Source organism: Leopardus geoffroyi, chromosome A2 (assembly GCF_018350155.1).
Source record: "Leopardus geoffroyi isolate Oge1 chromosome A2, O.geoffroyi_Oge1_pat1.0, whole genome shotgun sequence".
In the NCBI taxonomy this organism is placed as follows: domain Eukaryota; kingdom Metazoa; phylum Chordata; class Mammalia; order Carnivora; family Felidae; genus Leopardus; species Leopardus geoffroyi.
In genome coordinates this window covers 77386426-77401804 of record NC_059331.1, presented here as the reverse complement: position 1 = coordinate 77401804, position 15379 = coordinate 77386426, and the positions used below count along the sequence as shown (strand labels likewise).

The following is a 15379-nucleotide window of genomic DNA, read 5'->3' as shown; positions in this document are numbered from 1 at the left end:
AGCCAGCCAGCCACCCCTACAGTGGCCTTTTAACATCTTCTAGGAACCTAACTTTAGCTTCATATTAGTTCAGGCACTAAACATTATTATTATTATTAACAATCATTTTTAGTCACAATTATTATTATTGGCCATCCTGCTGAAAATGAAGTCAAACCCAAGGCAGATAGGAGGTGCAGTAGGAGACAGTGAGATTTGGCAGCTAAATACACCTGGCTTCGCCGCTGCTTAACCCTGTTGCTAGGGGCAAGCCCTCCAAGCTTCTGTTTACCTAGTGGTGGAAGAGGACGCCATTACCTTCCCTGTAGGGCTGTCGTCAGGATTGCAAGTAGGGCTGTTGTCAACACACTTCTTAGCTTTAATTGCATCGTTAATGGCCTCACGACAGAGTTTATATTGACTGGGTAAACAAGTTGTCAATTGGGTTTAACAAAAGTCTACCAGAACCTGTCTGAAAACGTTAGCGCTACCAACTTTTCTATGACTTCATGTCTGCTTTGCATTTATCCAGAGTGACCAGTTGTCCATTCTCACTGGTTTTATGTTAACATATTTGAAAGCACGCGCCGATCTAAGCTTCATAGCATGGTGTGCAAGGCCCTTTACGTATTGGCTCTGGCCTATCTCACTGGGTTCTCAACTTCTCCTCCTCCTCCCATATTTACCATACCTTCCGTGCCTTCATGCATGTCGTTTCTTTTATGTGTGTTCTTCTCTTCCAACCCCTTGTGAATTCCTACTCATCCTTAAAAATAGTCAGCTGTCCCTGAACATTGATTCGTCCCTTCACTTCCCTCAGCGAGCATTTATCGGCCTATTGTTTGTCAGGAACTCTGTCCCTAACGTAGTTGTGTAAGATAAGAAGATGTGGAAAGGCCTTCATGGAATCCCTGAGAAAGAGTTAATCATTTCCTTCTTGTACATACCTCGTATGTATTGCTCTACCATAGTGTTCTACACTGTCATGATTTGTTTACAAGTTTCTCTCCCTAGTTAGCCTCATTTTCCCGGCGGCAGGGCCTAAATCTTACTCATTTTTTCCCTTTGCATAGATTATAACATAGAGTAATTGCCCCAAAAGGTTTGTTTACATAAACTAGACTGGGGACAAAAGATAAAGAAATGGTAAATGACTGTAATGGTAAACTCCAAAGTTTATATGCATTTACAGGGGGAATGCCCAGAACGATTGGCACGGATAATAAGTTGTAAGAAGAAGGGCCATGAATGTGGGTTGGAATTGAGGAAGGTTTCATGAAGGAACTGTGGGTCTTGAGTTAAACCTGAAAGAACAGATAAGTTCGGGAGAGATGATGGGAAAGCAACAGGATGTGAGCAAACCATGTTCAAAGGATAGCGACCCAAAAACTGAAACAGAAGAACTTCTTGGTTGGCCATACAACTAAGTTGTTAGAGAAATGTTAAAATATGCCACAGCAAGGAGTTTCAGACCCAGCAGGTGAGAGAAGAATGAAGAGAATCCCTGCACTTTCTATAAAGGCTTTAGTTTTTCCAAGCACTTTTACTTTTTGCCCTTGAATGTTTATCCTAAGAAGTAGGCACAGAAGGTAGACATTGTTATTGCCAATTCACAGGTGGAGAAATTGAGATCTGAGGAGATACCTGACTTTCCCAAGTCTCACAGCTAGTAAGTGACAGAGCCAGGACAAGAAGTCAGGGCTTGTGAGTGATTCTCTCAGAAACACACCCCCTCCTGCCATGTTGCCGTGGGGCGCCCAATTGCCCTAACTCCGAAGAGAGACAAGGCCAGAGAACAGAGTTCCAGGTGGGGACCTTGAGCCGAGAGCCCCTCCCCCCATGTCTCTACTCTCAGTATCACATGCACAAAATACGGGCCATTCTCACTTTGTGAACCGTTTTGTGTCTTGGTTGAATACGAGCTATTTAGTAGATACTGATACATTGGTCAATTTATGTACATACTCATTTATTTATCCAGATGGAAGAGGCTAGGTATGTATTTACTCGCTGTAAAAGACTTGTTTCTGAAATCAAATAGTTGTCTCCTAAATTCTCAATAGGGACCATCTTTTTGTGGCTAACTTTCACTACATTGTTTCTCTGAATGACAATAATTTCACTTGGGAAAAGAGAATTATTTAGTCACATGATTTAATACTTAGTCTCTCACTTGCATATTTAAAGGCTGTTCGGTTACCTTTTCTTGGCATTTTAAAGAAAGAAAGAAATTTTATCTCATTAGGGCTGGTAATCCATAGGATAAGTACCCATGCACAGTTCATTACTCATGGCATATGGCGTTCTACTACTTTCCAGTGACAATTTCCTTCTCTCTCTCTCTCTCTCTCTCTCTCCCTTTTTTTCTCTCTCTCTCCTACTTGCTTCATTCCCTTTTCTCCTCCCTCTGCTTCCTTTCTTGGACTTTCTGGGGGTGTCTAGCAGATAAATCCCTCACCTCTGGACCAAAGGGTCTTTCTCAACACCTTCTAACAGCTGATTCTATCTCCTAGAAAAACCGTTCCTAAAAGCTTGCTTTCTTTCCCAAACTTCAGAATAGATGATTTACCTATAAAGTCAGATTTGGGTCTGGAGTTAAAAGAATTATGTGAATAATTAAGGCAAAAACCTCTACTATTGTTGAAAAGGCTATTTAAAGCTTAACAATGCAGACAACGATTTATTTGGTTAAATCAAAGTCTACTCAAATATTTACTTCACAACGCTAGAGCTCTGGGCATACATTTTAAACCTATTGTTAGTGGAATCATTCGTTCCTGCTCATGCAACCCTAACTTCTAAATAGGTTTCGACCAGAAGACATACCATATTCAAGAAATAGCAGACCAGTTGGAGTAAAATGATCGTAAGTTTGGTTCCTACCTGGGACACACTCAGTGAGTCACTTCAGCGACAGCAGAAAATTTCTGAGATAAGTTGTCAGGTTCTCAGAAGTGTCCATCCACTTAGGTCTATAGGCTCTGAATGCATCCATATGTGTGGAGATGTCTATATGTAGGTTATGTAAGGCAGTGGGGAAATTACCGTTCTGTCAGCTTTAATAATTAACTTTCATTAACTTTTACAACAATGGAAAGACTCCAATGTGGTCTTGACCTTTGAGACTCCGATCAGCAGAAGGGATGGTGACAACGGTTTCCTCAAGTTCCTTGTGAGATTATACCACTCACTGCACTCTGTGTGCGTGTGTGTGTGTGTGTGTGTGCATGAGAGAGTGAGAGAGAGAGAGAGAGTTTTATTGGTTTGCAGAAATTTACACAGAGAGGTGCACATGTAAGTTAAAAACAAATCTCTGCAAGTGTTACCTCCTTGACATTTGACCTGTCAGTCTAGAAGGGAGGTCCTAGTGACTTTCAAATTTCTAACCCCAGCCCTCCAGACCCACATATTTAACTGCCTACTCATCATCTCCACTTGGATGCCCCGTAGGCATGTCAAACTTGACACATCCAAACCTGAACACTTGATTTTTTTCTCCCCAATCCGCTTCATCTCTAATCTTCCCCCTCCCAGTAAAGAGCACCCCCTGAACTCACGTCAGAAACCTGTTGCAAACACTCTTCTCTTGCACTCTCCCCACCCCCAGCCAATCTATCATCATCAAGGCCTGATGAATCGACTTCCAATATGTATCCCAGAGCTATCATTTTCCATCTCCACATGTCTCCCTAACCTGTGCCACCACCCTCTCTTGCTAGAGCCCCACGCTGCCCTAGCTTCCTCTCGGTCCTCTCAAGTCTCTTTGCCACCCATAGTTGTGATCTCTTTCTGCTAGACTCTTCGAGGAGCTAATAATTATCCTTAAGATGAAAGGCCTCCAAAGTCTTGCATGATACCTCCCCTGCTCACCTCTCCAACGTCATCTGGTCCTGCTCTCTCCATTGTTTTCTCCACTCCAGCCACAGTGGCGTCTTTTAGTCCCCTGAATTTTCCACCTCCTTCTAGACATTGTTTCCTTTGCTTAAACGCTCTTCTTCCCTGCCTCTCTGGCTTTACCTAGCTTCAGTTTCTCAGAGAGAGCCCATTTGATCCCGGAATCTAAAGCAGCTACTCTAGTGGTATTGTTCCGTAGCTTCCTGTACTTTTCTAACATAGCATCATAATTTTAAGATAAATGTTTTTGCGACTTCTTGTAATGGTTGCCCCCCTCATTACAAAGAAAGCTCCATACAAGCAGGGACCTTGGACTGTCTTATTCACTACTGTGAATAAGTAGCTAGAATAAACCTATCACAGAACTGGTGGAATGACAGTTAAATGGATGAATTATATTCCACACAACACAATTCCAAAAGAATTTGGACGAGTCACTAGAGTTTGTTCTAAATTAATGTCACCTGTATTTTTTAAAATCTTTTTAATGTTTATTTATTTTTGAGAGAGAGACAGAATGTGAGCGGGGGTGGGGCAGAGAGAGAGGGACACGCAGAACTTGAGGCAGGCTCCAGGCTCTGAGCTGTCAGCACAGAGCCCAACGCGGGGCTCGAACCCACAAACCGTGCGATCATGACCTGAGCTGAAGTCGGACGCCCAACTGACTGAGCCACGCAGGCGCCCCAATGTAACCTGTATTTTTAAACTTGGCTCAACCAGATACTAACTGTGTAATTGAGTTAGATATGGCATCATTTAGAGCATATAATAGTGCTTTTGAACTATTGTGCATTGATCAAACTGTGTTCTTAGGTTTGGTTGCTAAAAGAATTAGAAAATAGTGCATGTAAAGATAGATTCTCAGAACCATGAATCATACTAAAAATGATTTATTTTGGAACAAACAATAGTTTGGTGAGGGTGACAGGATACAAGTTGAACAAAGATGAATCAAAAGCATTCCTACATACTAACAATAACTAAACAGAAAATGTAAAGAAAGAAAGGTGTCATCGGTAACAGCAACAAAAGCTATTAGGACAGGTAGGAATAAATTTTACCCAAAGACACATAAGACTTTTATAGAGAAAATTGCAAAACATTACTAGGGACCAAAGGAAACTTGAGAAAAATGTACAGCCATCTATCTTCATGAAGGCAAAGGCTCAATATCAAAGATAAATTAACCTATTACAAATTACTCTGTTACATTAAATGTTACTGCAATACCAGTCTAAAAGTTTTCCCCCCATAGAACTTGAGGAACTTGTCCTGAAACTTGTATGGAAGCAAAAAAGGGCCAAGAGAGTCAAAACTATTCTGGTGAGGAAAAAATGGGAAGACTCGCTCTGTCAGGTATAAAGACGTATTACAAAGCTTTGTTAATTCACTCTCTCGTTGTGCTATGGGACACAAATGGAATAGAATGGAAGGCCAGAAACATATATTAAAACTTAATATACGATGGAGGCTGCATTATAGCAGAGAAGAGGTGAACTGCTCCAGGATGGTTATCTACGTACAACAAGTACAATTTAGACCCCAAGTTCACAACATACACACAAAAAAGTTTTTACGTTGACGAAAGACCTAAATGTAAAAAGCAAAATTTTTAAACTTTCAGAAAAAAAAAAAAAAGAATACCATCGAAACCTTGGGATGACGTATTTTCTTAAACAAGTCACAAAACTGTGCACATCGTAAAGGAATTTGCTATCAATAAACCCTACTCTGTTTGAATTAAAAATGAAATTCCCTGTAACAAAAGTGAAGACAAGCTGTTAGACTGGACAAGATATTTGCCCCAGTTAAGTCTTCAGAAAGATTCATGTCCAGAATATACAAAGAACTTCTACGAGTCAACAAGACAAGAGGCAAAATCTCCATATGAACTGTCAATTTCCGGGGAACCTGAACTGCCAGTTAATAGATGAAAAGATGTTCACCAGTAATCTGGAAAAGTAAATCAAAACCACGGTGAGGTACATCTCACACCTTTCATTCGGAGGGGTGGAACTGGATTTGGTGGAGCCTGAAGTTTATATAATTTGTGGAGTTCATTTTAAGAAAAAGAATACAAAATTACAAATACGAAATGAGCTGCAGCGCTTTAAAGGGCCCCAGGAAAATGAAGGGCTCTGAAAGTTGAGCTCCATTTACTTCGTGGTAAATCTCTTTTGCCTGCAATGCCTGAAAATGCCAAGGGTACCAGGATGTGGAACAATAGGAACTCTTACACTGTTGTTGTGAGTATAAACCGGGGCAATCACTTTAGAGAGCAGTTTGGCACTGTCTTGTCCAGTTGAGGACACACCTATTCTGAGACTTGGCGGTTCTCTGAAGTACATATCCTTCAGAAATGTTGCCAAATGTTGGGAAATGTTCATAGCAGCAATGTTTTAATGGTGGTGGGGTGGATATCCTAAGTGTCCAATTATAAGACGATGGATAAAGAAATTATTCTTTGTTCATAAAATGGAATTGCATACAGTGATGAAAATTAATGTATTAGAGCTGCACATAACACGAATTCATCTGGTAAGCAGAAATCGAGTGAAAAATATTATGAAGTAAGTGCAACATGATTCTGTTCGTATGAAGCTAAAAAAAAACATGAAAAATACATACGATTCAGAGACACATAGCAACTGTCTAAAAGCAAGCAATGGAATGATAAGAAATTAAGGAGAGAGGTTACTCTTGTGGTGAGTCGGAGGAAATTTACCAGGGAAGACCTACTGACAGGGCTTCAACTGCATCTGTAACATTGTTAACATTTCTTTTTCCTACTGCAGGTTTCTTTTGTGTTAAAATTTGAGGTATGAGTTTCCTAGGGTGATCATAACAAAGTACCATCAACTAAGTGGCTTGAAACAACAGAAATTTATTCTCCCACAGGTTTCGGAGGCCAGAAATCCAAAAGCAAGGTGTCACAGGGCTCGGTCCCCTGAGAGACCCTGGGTGGAATCCTTCCTTGCCTCCTCCTAGCTTCTGGGGGTGGCCACAAGCCTGTGTTCTGTGGCTGGCAGCTGCGCAGTCCTGATTCCTGCCTCTGGCAGCAATTGGTGCTCTCACTGTGTCTCTGACTTCCCTTCTTTTTATAAGGAGACTAGTCATTTTAGATTAAGGGCCCATCCTACTTCAGTATGACCTCATTTTCACTAATGACAGTGGCCCTATTTCCAAATAAGGTCATTCTGAAGTACCTAGTTAGGACTTTAACATATCTTTGGGGGGGGGGGGACAATTCAAGCCACTCAAGGTGTAATTTACATGCAGCGAAATATACAAATCTTAAAGGTATGTTTTGTGAGTTTTGACAAATACCCACTTGTATTAGGTTCTATTGATCCTGTAACAAATAACCACAAATTTAGTAGCTTAAGACAGCACAAATTTATTATCTTATAGTTCTGTAGAACTCACTGGACTAAAATCAAGGTGTTGATTGAGCTGTGTTCCTTTCCGTGGGCTCTAGAGGAGAATCTACCTCCTTGCCTTTTCTAGTTTCTACAGACATTCCACATACTTTGGATCTTAACCCCTTCCTCCATATTCAAAGCCAGCAGTGTTAACATTTCTTTGTCCTTACTTTTGTTGCCATTTTCTCTTTCTGACTATAGGTGGGAAAGATTCTCTACTTTTAAGGACTCATATGATTAGATTGAGCCCACTCAAATAGTGTCCTCATCTCAAGGCCCTTAACATCAATCATATTCCCAAAGTCCTTTGTGCCACTTAAGATAACATGTTCACAGGTTTGGAGCATTAGGATATGGATGTCCTTGGGGGCCATATTCTGCCTGCCATCCCATGTAACACCCATGCCATCAAAGTATGGAACATTTCAGTTCCCCAGAAAATGTCTTCATGCCTCTTCTCAGTCAATCTCAGCCACCCCCAGAGGCAACCTCTGTTCTGATTTCTATCGCCTTTGATTAGTTTGGTCTGTTCTAGAACTTCATGTAAATGGGGCATACAGTATGTTCTCTTTTCTGTGTAGTTTCTGTCTCACCGCATAATATTAAAAAAATTTTTTTTTAATGTTCATTTATTTTTGAGAGAGAGAGAGAGTGCAAGCAGGGGAGGGGTAGAGAGAGAGGGAGACACAGAATCCCAAGCAGGCTCCAGGCTGTGAGCTGTCAGCACAGAGCCCAACGTGGGGCTCGAACCCACGAACCCTGAGATCATGACCAGAGCTGAAGTCAGACGCTCAACGGACCGAGCCACCCAGGTGCCCCTCACTGTGTAATATTTTTGAGGTTCACCTATGTTGCTACACGTATTAGCTGCCCATTTTTAAATTGTTGAATAGTATTCCACTGGATGAATGCACCAAAATTTGTTTGTACATTCTCTTGTTGACGGACATTTGGGTTGTTTCCAATCTGGGGTGATTATAAACTTTCTTGTACAAGTCTTTTTTGGACACGTGTTTTAATTTCTATTGTATAATGACTTAGAAGCATTGCTGGGTCATGGCATAGGAATATATTAACTTTACGTGAAACTACCAACTTGTTTTACAAAAGTAGTTTTACCAGTTTAACTTCCCACCGTCCATGTATGACAATTCCAGTTACTCCTCATCTTCACCAACATTTCGTATTATTGATCTGTGCAATTTTAGCCATTAGATGAGTGCCTGTTTTATTCCTTTTTTTTTTTTAAAGCAAAATGTTTTTCTTCAAACAACAAAATAAGAAATATTCCTCAAAAGGTTAGCTCAAGTTTCAAGGGTGTAAAGCTTTGGGAGGATACGTTAGCTAACTATTTTTAATGCCATTGTATGATTATAACTTAGGAGCACTCTTAAAAAATTAGCAGCTATGGAGCCTTAACATAACAAATGTTACTGATTTACACATATCCTAGGAAATAAATCTTTTCTTCATAATCTTTTCATCATCACAATTGACATGATGCCTTGAATTAAATACTTCTCTTGGATTTTCAACATTTTCCCATTTCCTGAACATGGAATAAATAAATAAATAAATAAATAAACATGTGTCTTATTTATTTATCTTTCTATCCCTGGCACAGTGTTGGAAATATCACCGGTGCTCTAAAAGGCTTTTGAGTGACTATCACAAATAAATACGCATATTGATTTAAAGCATGAATATGAAAGACCAGCATTATCTATCTCTCTTTTAATAGAAAACAGACTTTCAAATTTGCACTAAAATCATAATTTGATACCAGCTGAAAATTTGGGTTGAGATAAATCCTTTTTATCCCATTCTTCATTTATGGTGGAAGAATCTGCTTAATTGAAGAAGAAAATGAGCACTTATAAAAAAGAGAAGTCGAAGACATTTGATGTTCATGTTCTAAACCACGAAGTTTCCATCCACAAAGTTGTTTCAGATGTGGTATCACGTGACTCATAACACTTTCGAGATGGGTGTTTTTATTTTAGTAGCCTGGTATCACCCTCTTCTACAACATGGCGTGGCCTACGAAATGTACTGAATTCTACTAGAAGAGCCTCCGGATAAAATTTTCATGAATCAAACCCAAGTTGAATGTAACAGAAATGCCTGTCTGGGTTAGAATTCAGAAACCCCATTAGCGCTCCGTAAAAACATGTGTGTGAGTGTGCAAGTGTGAATTTTTCAGTGGCCATAGTTCTCATCAGATTCCCAAAAGCCAAGAAATATGAAAATTATAGAGGAGAACTAATAGATTTAATACCGCGGCTACACTGACGTGTCAAACATATCCGTTTGTATATAACGATTAGTGGACTCATTTAAATATTTATTCATTTAAATAACTCATTTAATAACTGTATTAAATAACTATTTAAGTAACCTGATTTTTCTTCAGAGTTGACCATTTAAGTGTTTGGCTGAGTACATGAAAACAAATTTCCTGGCAAAATGAAGGTGCATCCCCAGATGTCATTGACAAAATGGGCAGAAATTATACCAGGAGGCAAATCTCTCAGTCGGGAAGAGAACTAGAAAACTTCAACTCTCCTAGATTAACTGTTAGGTCTTGACTTTCAGTCATTACTGATTTTTCTAATAGAGCCCAGGGTGTTTTTTCACAGATTCAATTTGCCCATGCAGAGCATCTTTCTCTGTTTCCTTCAGGATTTAGGCAATAAGACAGTTATTTGTTTGTTAATTTGTAAAGACAGACCCCCAAACGATTCCTATCCATCAAAGAAAATAATTCCCAGTTTAATATGAATCTCTATTAATACCTCTTAGTGTCAAAATCAGGCACTGGATGGAAACTCGAATTTCAGAATGGAGAAAAAAGATTCCAACAAACCAGCAATCAGCGATCGGAAGCAAATCAGGAGTGTGCGGGTGGCTAAGTTGGTTAAGCAACTGGATGGATTTAGGCTCAGGTCATGATCTCACGATCTCACAGTTGTGAGATCGGCCTTGAGCTTGGCGTGGAGCCTGCTTAAGATTCTCTCTCTTCCTCTGCACCTGCCCTCATGGGCCCATGTACTCAAAAGAGAGCCCATGCTCTCTCTAAAAAAAAAAAAAAAAAAGAAGAAGAAGAAGAAGAAGAGAAAGAAGCAAATTAAACCTTTTGATGTCTTTTATTTTGGTTCAGTTTGAGACTTGGTTTAGAAAAAAGCACACTGGGAAGAGGAGAAGCAATCCCGTAGAGCACAGTCGGGTGGAAGCCTTTAGATCAGAGTGACCTCGTGGAGGCCAAGTCATCCTGGGTGAATCCAGGGGTGGGCGTGGTGCACAGAGGGAGTGGGAGGTGATGCCGAAACATTTGCAGGAAGTACATTTTGTCCAAACTTGAAGACGGTCACCTGGGGCTCACAACTCTGATTCCAAGCTTAAGTCACATTTCCTTTATTGTTTATTGTCACTCCAGTTTGTTTTATTATGTGTGGTGGTGTGATAAGACTTCTTAATAGCAATATTGGAATGAAGGATTACCTTTTATATGTTTGAAGATAATATTATAACCTTCTGACCTCACCATTCCGGGCTCCCCTCCCATCCCCCATCTTCATTGCAGAGGTGGGACTCCCAGTACAACAATGGGCGTTATTGCCAACATTCCTTAACGGTTTGGAAGGAAGCCAACTTCATCTTGGGAGGGTTGTAAAAGAGTTGGCAGGGTTTCGCACCAGCTTCATCATGGTAGAATTTTCTAGTAAACAGTAAAGGTTTCCAACAAGAAACAGTAAGAGTCACCAAGACTCCGGACATCTGGACACTCATAAGACTGAATGGATCTATTTTTATTTTATGCCAAAACAAAGGGGTCCTTTTTGGTCATTTTCTTAGTTCCTGATGTCACATGTTACACTTTTTGCTTATTTTCTGGAATTCTTATCCTTTTGTCCATGATCGTAAATTCTCTTTATTCTTCTATCTCTGAGAGCAGTCACCTTCTGGCTTGTTCTTCTATCGGCCATCACCTCTGGTTGCCTGGGCTTTGTTTTGTTCCTCCACTTTTTTTTTTTTTAATGTTTATTTATTTTTGAAAGAGAGAGACAGAGAGACAGAGTGTGAGTGAGGGAGGGGCAGAGAGAGACGGAGACACAGAATCCGAAACAGGCTCCGGGCTCTGAGCTGTCAGCACAGAGTCCGATGCGGGGCTCAAATTCACAAACCATGAGATCATGACCTGAGCTGAAGTCAGATGCTTAACCGACTGAGCCACCCAGGTGCCCCTGTTCGTCTGCTTTTCTAACTCTACATTCACTCTTTTAGAGGAATTCATTCTCTTTACAGTCATGGTTCCAAAATCAGCATCTATCTCTCTCTCTACTCATTCAGGTGTAAATCTCATTCTTCTAGTTGCCTACAAGAATGTTCCCTTTAAGCCACGCTGCAGCTTCTCAAACTAAGAACATCTAAAATTACTGTTACTTTGGGTCCATACTAGCACAGTTCAGGGTACTCCTCAAGCAAAGTTTTCCTACAGTCAAGCCCTTTTCCTTCCCACCCCTGAGTCCTTTCTGTAAATTCTCATTGAGTATTTGTTGAGTAAAAAACAGCAGGTAAGTGGATGAAGCCCCAAATTTGCTACTCAGTCCTCAAGAATTTGCATCAAGATCTCTCTCTATCAAAGTATTTCATTTTCTTTTCTACTTTTCCTTAATTTGACTCAAATCAATCCATTTGTCTATTGTCCTTTCCATGTTCACTTTCTACTTTCACAAGTTACGCATGCACATTGTAAAAAAAAAAAAAATAGAGAAAGAGAGTTACATCGTATGGAAATACAGAGAATAAAAATGAACATCCCCTTCCACCACTTCAACTGTGTTTTTCAACAAACAAAGCTAATCAAGAGAGAGCATAGAATTTTCCATTATATCAATAGATTTAGATAAGAAGAGAAATTATAATAATCTTTTACCTTCCGTATCTGTTTAAATAGCACTGACCTTTGAAGATTTTTAAAGGATTTGGTGGGTGCAAGACAAAAATTCTATTTTTCCTCTGGATGTGCTCATAGGACAGGTAGACATTGCTACCTCTGCAAATGCCGAACAGAAGAACTGGAAGCAAATAGTGGCTAAAATAAGCAAAGCAGATAAGCCTTGTATAGGAGTTTCCCAGAAGAACCAACCACGGCTGGGTAAAAGCAGATACCATCCGGTGTAACCAGGTACTTATGCCCTCGGGTTCTGTCTTCTTTCTTCTTCCCCTCCTCCCCCTCTGCTAGTGTGTGAGGCAGAGCGGTGGGCTCACCTCCCCTCACTTGACATAGATCATTTCCCAGGAACCATCTGTCTCCTGAGCCCCAGGCACAACCATTCCTAGGAGTGCTCAACAGTGCCCTCCGAGCCTCACTGATCATCTTGACAAAATTCTTCATAGGCCCTCTCAAATAAATATCATCTGTACAGTTTATTTTTTGGACTGCGTTGGCCTTTGATTTATGTACACATTGAAAAATGTATTGAAAAGTGTATTATTGAATAGTACACAGGCATATAATTTAGAATTGATCAGATGTGAATGCTGTGGTCATTTCTAAAAATATATGTATAGATAGATAGCATCAGGCATTTGGTTACAAACAAACATAACTCTGCTACTGAAGCATTGTTCTTATGAGGAAATCAGATTTGATGGACAATCTTTTGATTTATTAGATCTTTTTGAGGAATGCAACCCATTGTAATTTTAAGAACTGCTTGTCCTAGTGTTATTACTATTTATAATCACTGGATATTTGTTGAATTCATTATGAAGAGATTGAATAGGCAAGTATAGCCAGCTTTATCGCATTCTTTACCATGTAATCGAAATTGTAGAAATAGAGGGAAAGAACATATAAATCATGGGCACTTGGGTATGAAAGGGAAGAAAAATTGACTCCCTTTATTGAAAAGGGAGGAGTTTTCTTGACAAATTCACTAATGCTAATTACAGTTAGTGCTGTTTTGCTCTATCTCCAAAAAAATTAAAAACAGGATTCCGATCGACTTTTCTCTTTTGTGCCAGTAAACATTAAAAAATATTTTATCGTGGGGTGCCTGGGTGGTTCAGTCGGTTGCGTGTCTGAGCGTCCAACTCTTGATTTCAGCTCAGGTCATGATCTCACGGTTGGTGGGATCGAGCCCTGCATCTGGGCTCTGTGCAGAGAGGGGAGCCCGCTTGGGATTCTCTCTCTCTCTCCCTCTCTCTCTGCCCCTCCCTTGCTTGTGCTCTCTCTCTTTTTCTCTAAATAAATAAATAAACTAAAAAAGATTTTTTTTACCGCCACACTCTATGATGGAAGCTAACCTAGCAAGGAAAGGCAGCCAAGATCAGAGGACAGGCTATTATCTTTAGAGACATAATCGTTAGCTCAAAGTTCATTACCTTACATTTAATTTAAGTGAGTTATCAGCCCCCAAATGTTATCTTCTACTTCAAACATTTATAGAGCCCTGAAAAATCTTCAAATTGTGTTAAGTCCCATTGGCTTGTCTTTCACTCTTCGAAACAATGTTGTCATAAATAAACTTTTGACCATCTAGTCCCTCTTCTTGATATTAAGGTATTTGGTGAGACCAGACTCAGCAATTAAGGCTCAGACCCCTTGGTTAACCCTTTCCTGTCTGCAGATATTCATTTTTGTCTTTATCCTTTCTTTCCTGTTAGTTTGAGGTAACTCATTTCCTCATATTCAAGTTCTTAGATATTTCCCCCCTGTGTTTATAAAAGGAAAAGTTTGACACCCAAGAGTATGAATTGGGCATTCCCATATCTATTGTGAGTTTCAGGGTGTGCATTGCAAAATCTCCAGTTCTTGCAACAAAAATCAGCATCTTCTTGCTCTTGATGTAATTTTCTAACAAGTTTGCTGCGATTTGTCTTTTATCATCCATCTATTCATCCATCCATCCAGCTTATTTTACAGCATTAGGAAAAAATATTGTTTAAAATTCAAATTAAATTATATAAATGATTGCCTTCCTTCCTCTTCTCCTCTTCCTCCTCCTCTTCCTCCTCCCCTTCTTCCCCTTCCCCTTCTTCTTCTTCTTCTTCTTCTTCTTCTTTTCCTTCTTCATTTTCTTCTTCTCCTTCTCCTTCCTCTTCTAGGAAAATCTAAAGGATTCGTGATACATGAATTTCCTTGATTAAAATTCATGGCCCTTACAGGGCCAGGGAATGATTTTGCTTCTATTTTTCTTGCTGAGAGGATTTCAGATGTGGTGGTGAGTTATTTTGGACCATGTGGATATAGGCAACAGCTCTAGGGAAGTAGAACAAGGTAGAAGAGCCAAGGTTTCTGACACCCTAAAGACTCTCTGACAGCCCCCATAAGATATCTTTGATTTTGTGTTGAACAATATTATCTTCTATTACAGTCTTACAGCTTGTCCAGGTAAAGAAGTTAGACTCTTGAATCCATACTTCTCAAGGCTTCTCAAAAAAGTTTTTTTACTGTTGGGTTTTTAGCTAATAAGGAAGCTTTGTCACAACTAAAATTAGTATTAAAACTAATGGCCATTCTCCACCCCACTCCCAATTTTTTGCAATGATTCCAATTTTAAATCATCTGTGTCACTGTCCCTTTAGTGCATATGAACTTGTAAAACTCTGTATTCCCACTTTTTTGTTGGGAAAATACTATATTGTTACTGAAGTAGATAGCTTTTGGATGCAAATAACCCTAAAATAAATCCCCAAATCAGATAGGTTTCAACATAAAGAAAAAGTAATGGCTCATGCTATTGAAAAGCTCAGAGGTAGGCTGCAGGTAAAGTTTGGTCTGGTTTCATTTCTTTGAGAATTTCTTGGCTGTGCTGTCGTTGGTAATTTCCATCATCAGGTTGGATTTTCCTTGGGAGAATGGATGTAGAGACTATCCAATTCCAGTGGTGTTTTTAGCTGGATCCCTGATGGCCCAGCTATCTTTCCAAGTGCCCTTGCAGCTGGTGTAACCACATGATCAGATCTGGCCAACTAGGTAAGGGCAGAAGGGTTGGAAACAGTTTTTAAGCCTGACTTTTAGAGATAGAGTCCTCCTTCCACCTTTTTCTTCTTCTCATTGGATTTTGGATGTGGCA

At 39.8% G+C, this 15379-nt stretch overlaps 1 protein-coding gene across 3 annotated transcripts in view; it reads right to left on the bottom strand.

Moving 5' to 3' along the window:
* SLC26A3 (solute carrier family 26 member 3) overlaps positions 1-12435 on the bottom strand; it is a 47504-nt gene extending 35069 nt beyond the window's left edge. For 2 of the 3 annotated variants that reach the window (XM_045494438.1, XM_045494437.1), the window contains exon 1: positions 2863-2994. The gene's annotated coding sequence lies outside the window, so the exon portion shown is untranslated. Of the gene's footprint in view, positions 1-2862; positions 2995-12259 lie in introns of those variants that run through there. The other variant, XM_045494439.1, reaches the window with a different exon arrangement.
* Between the last annotated feature and the right edge of the window lie 2944 nt (positions 12436-15379).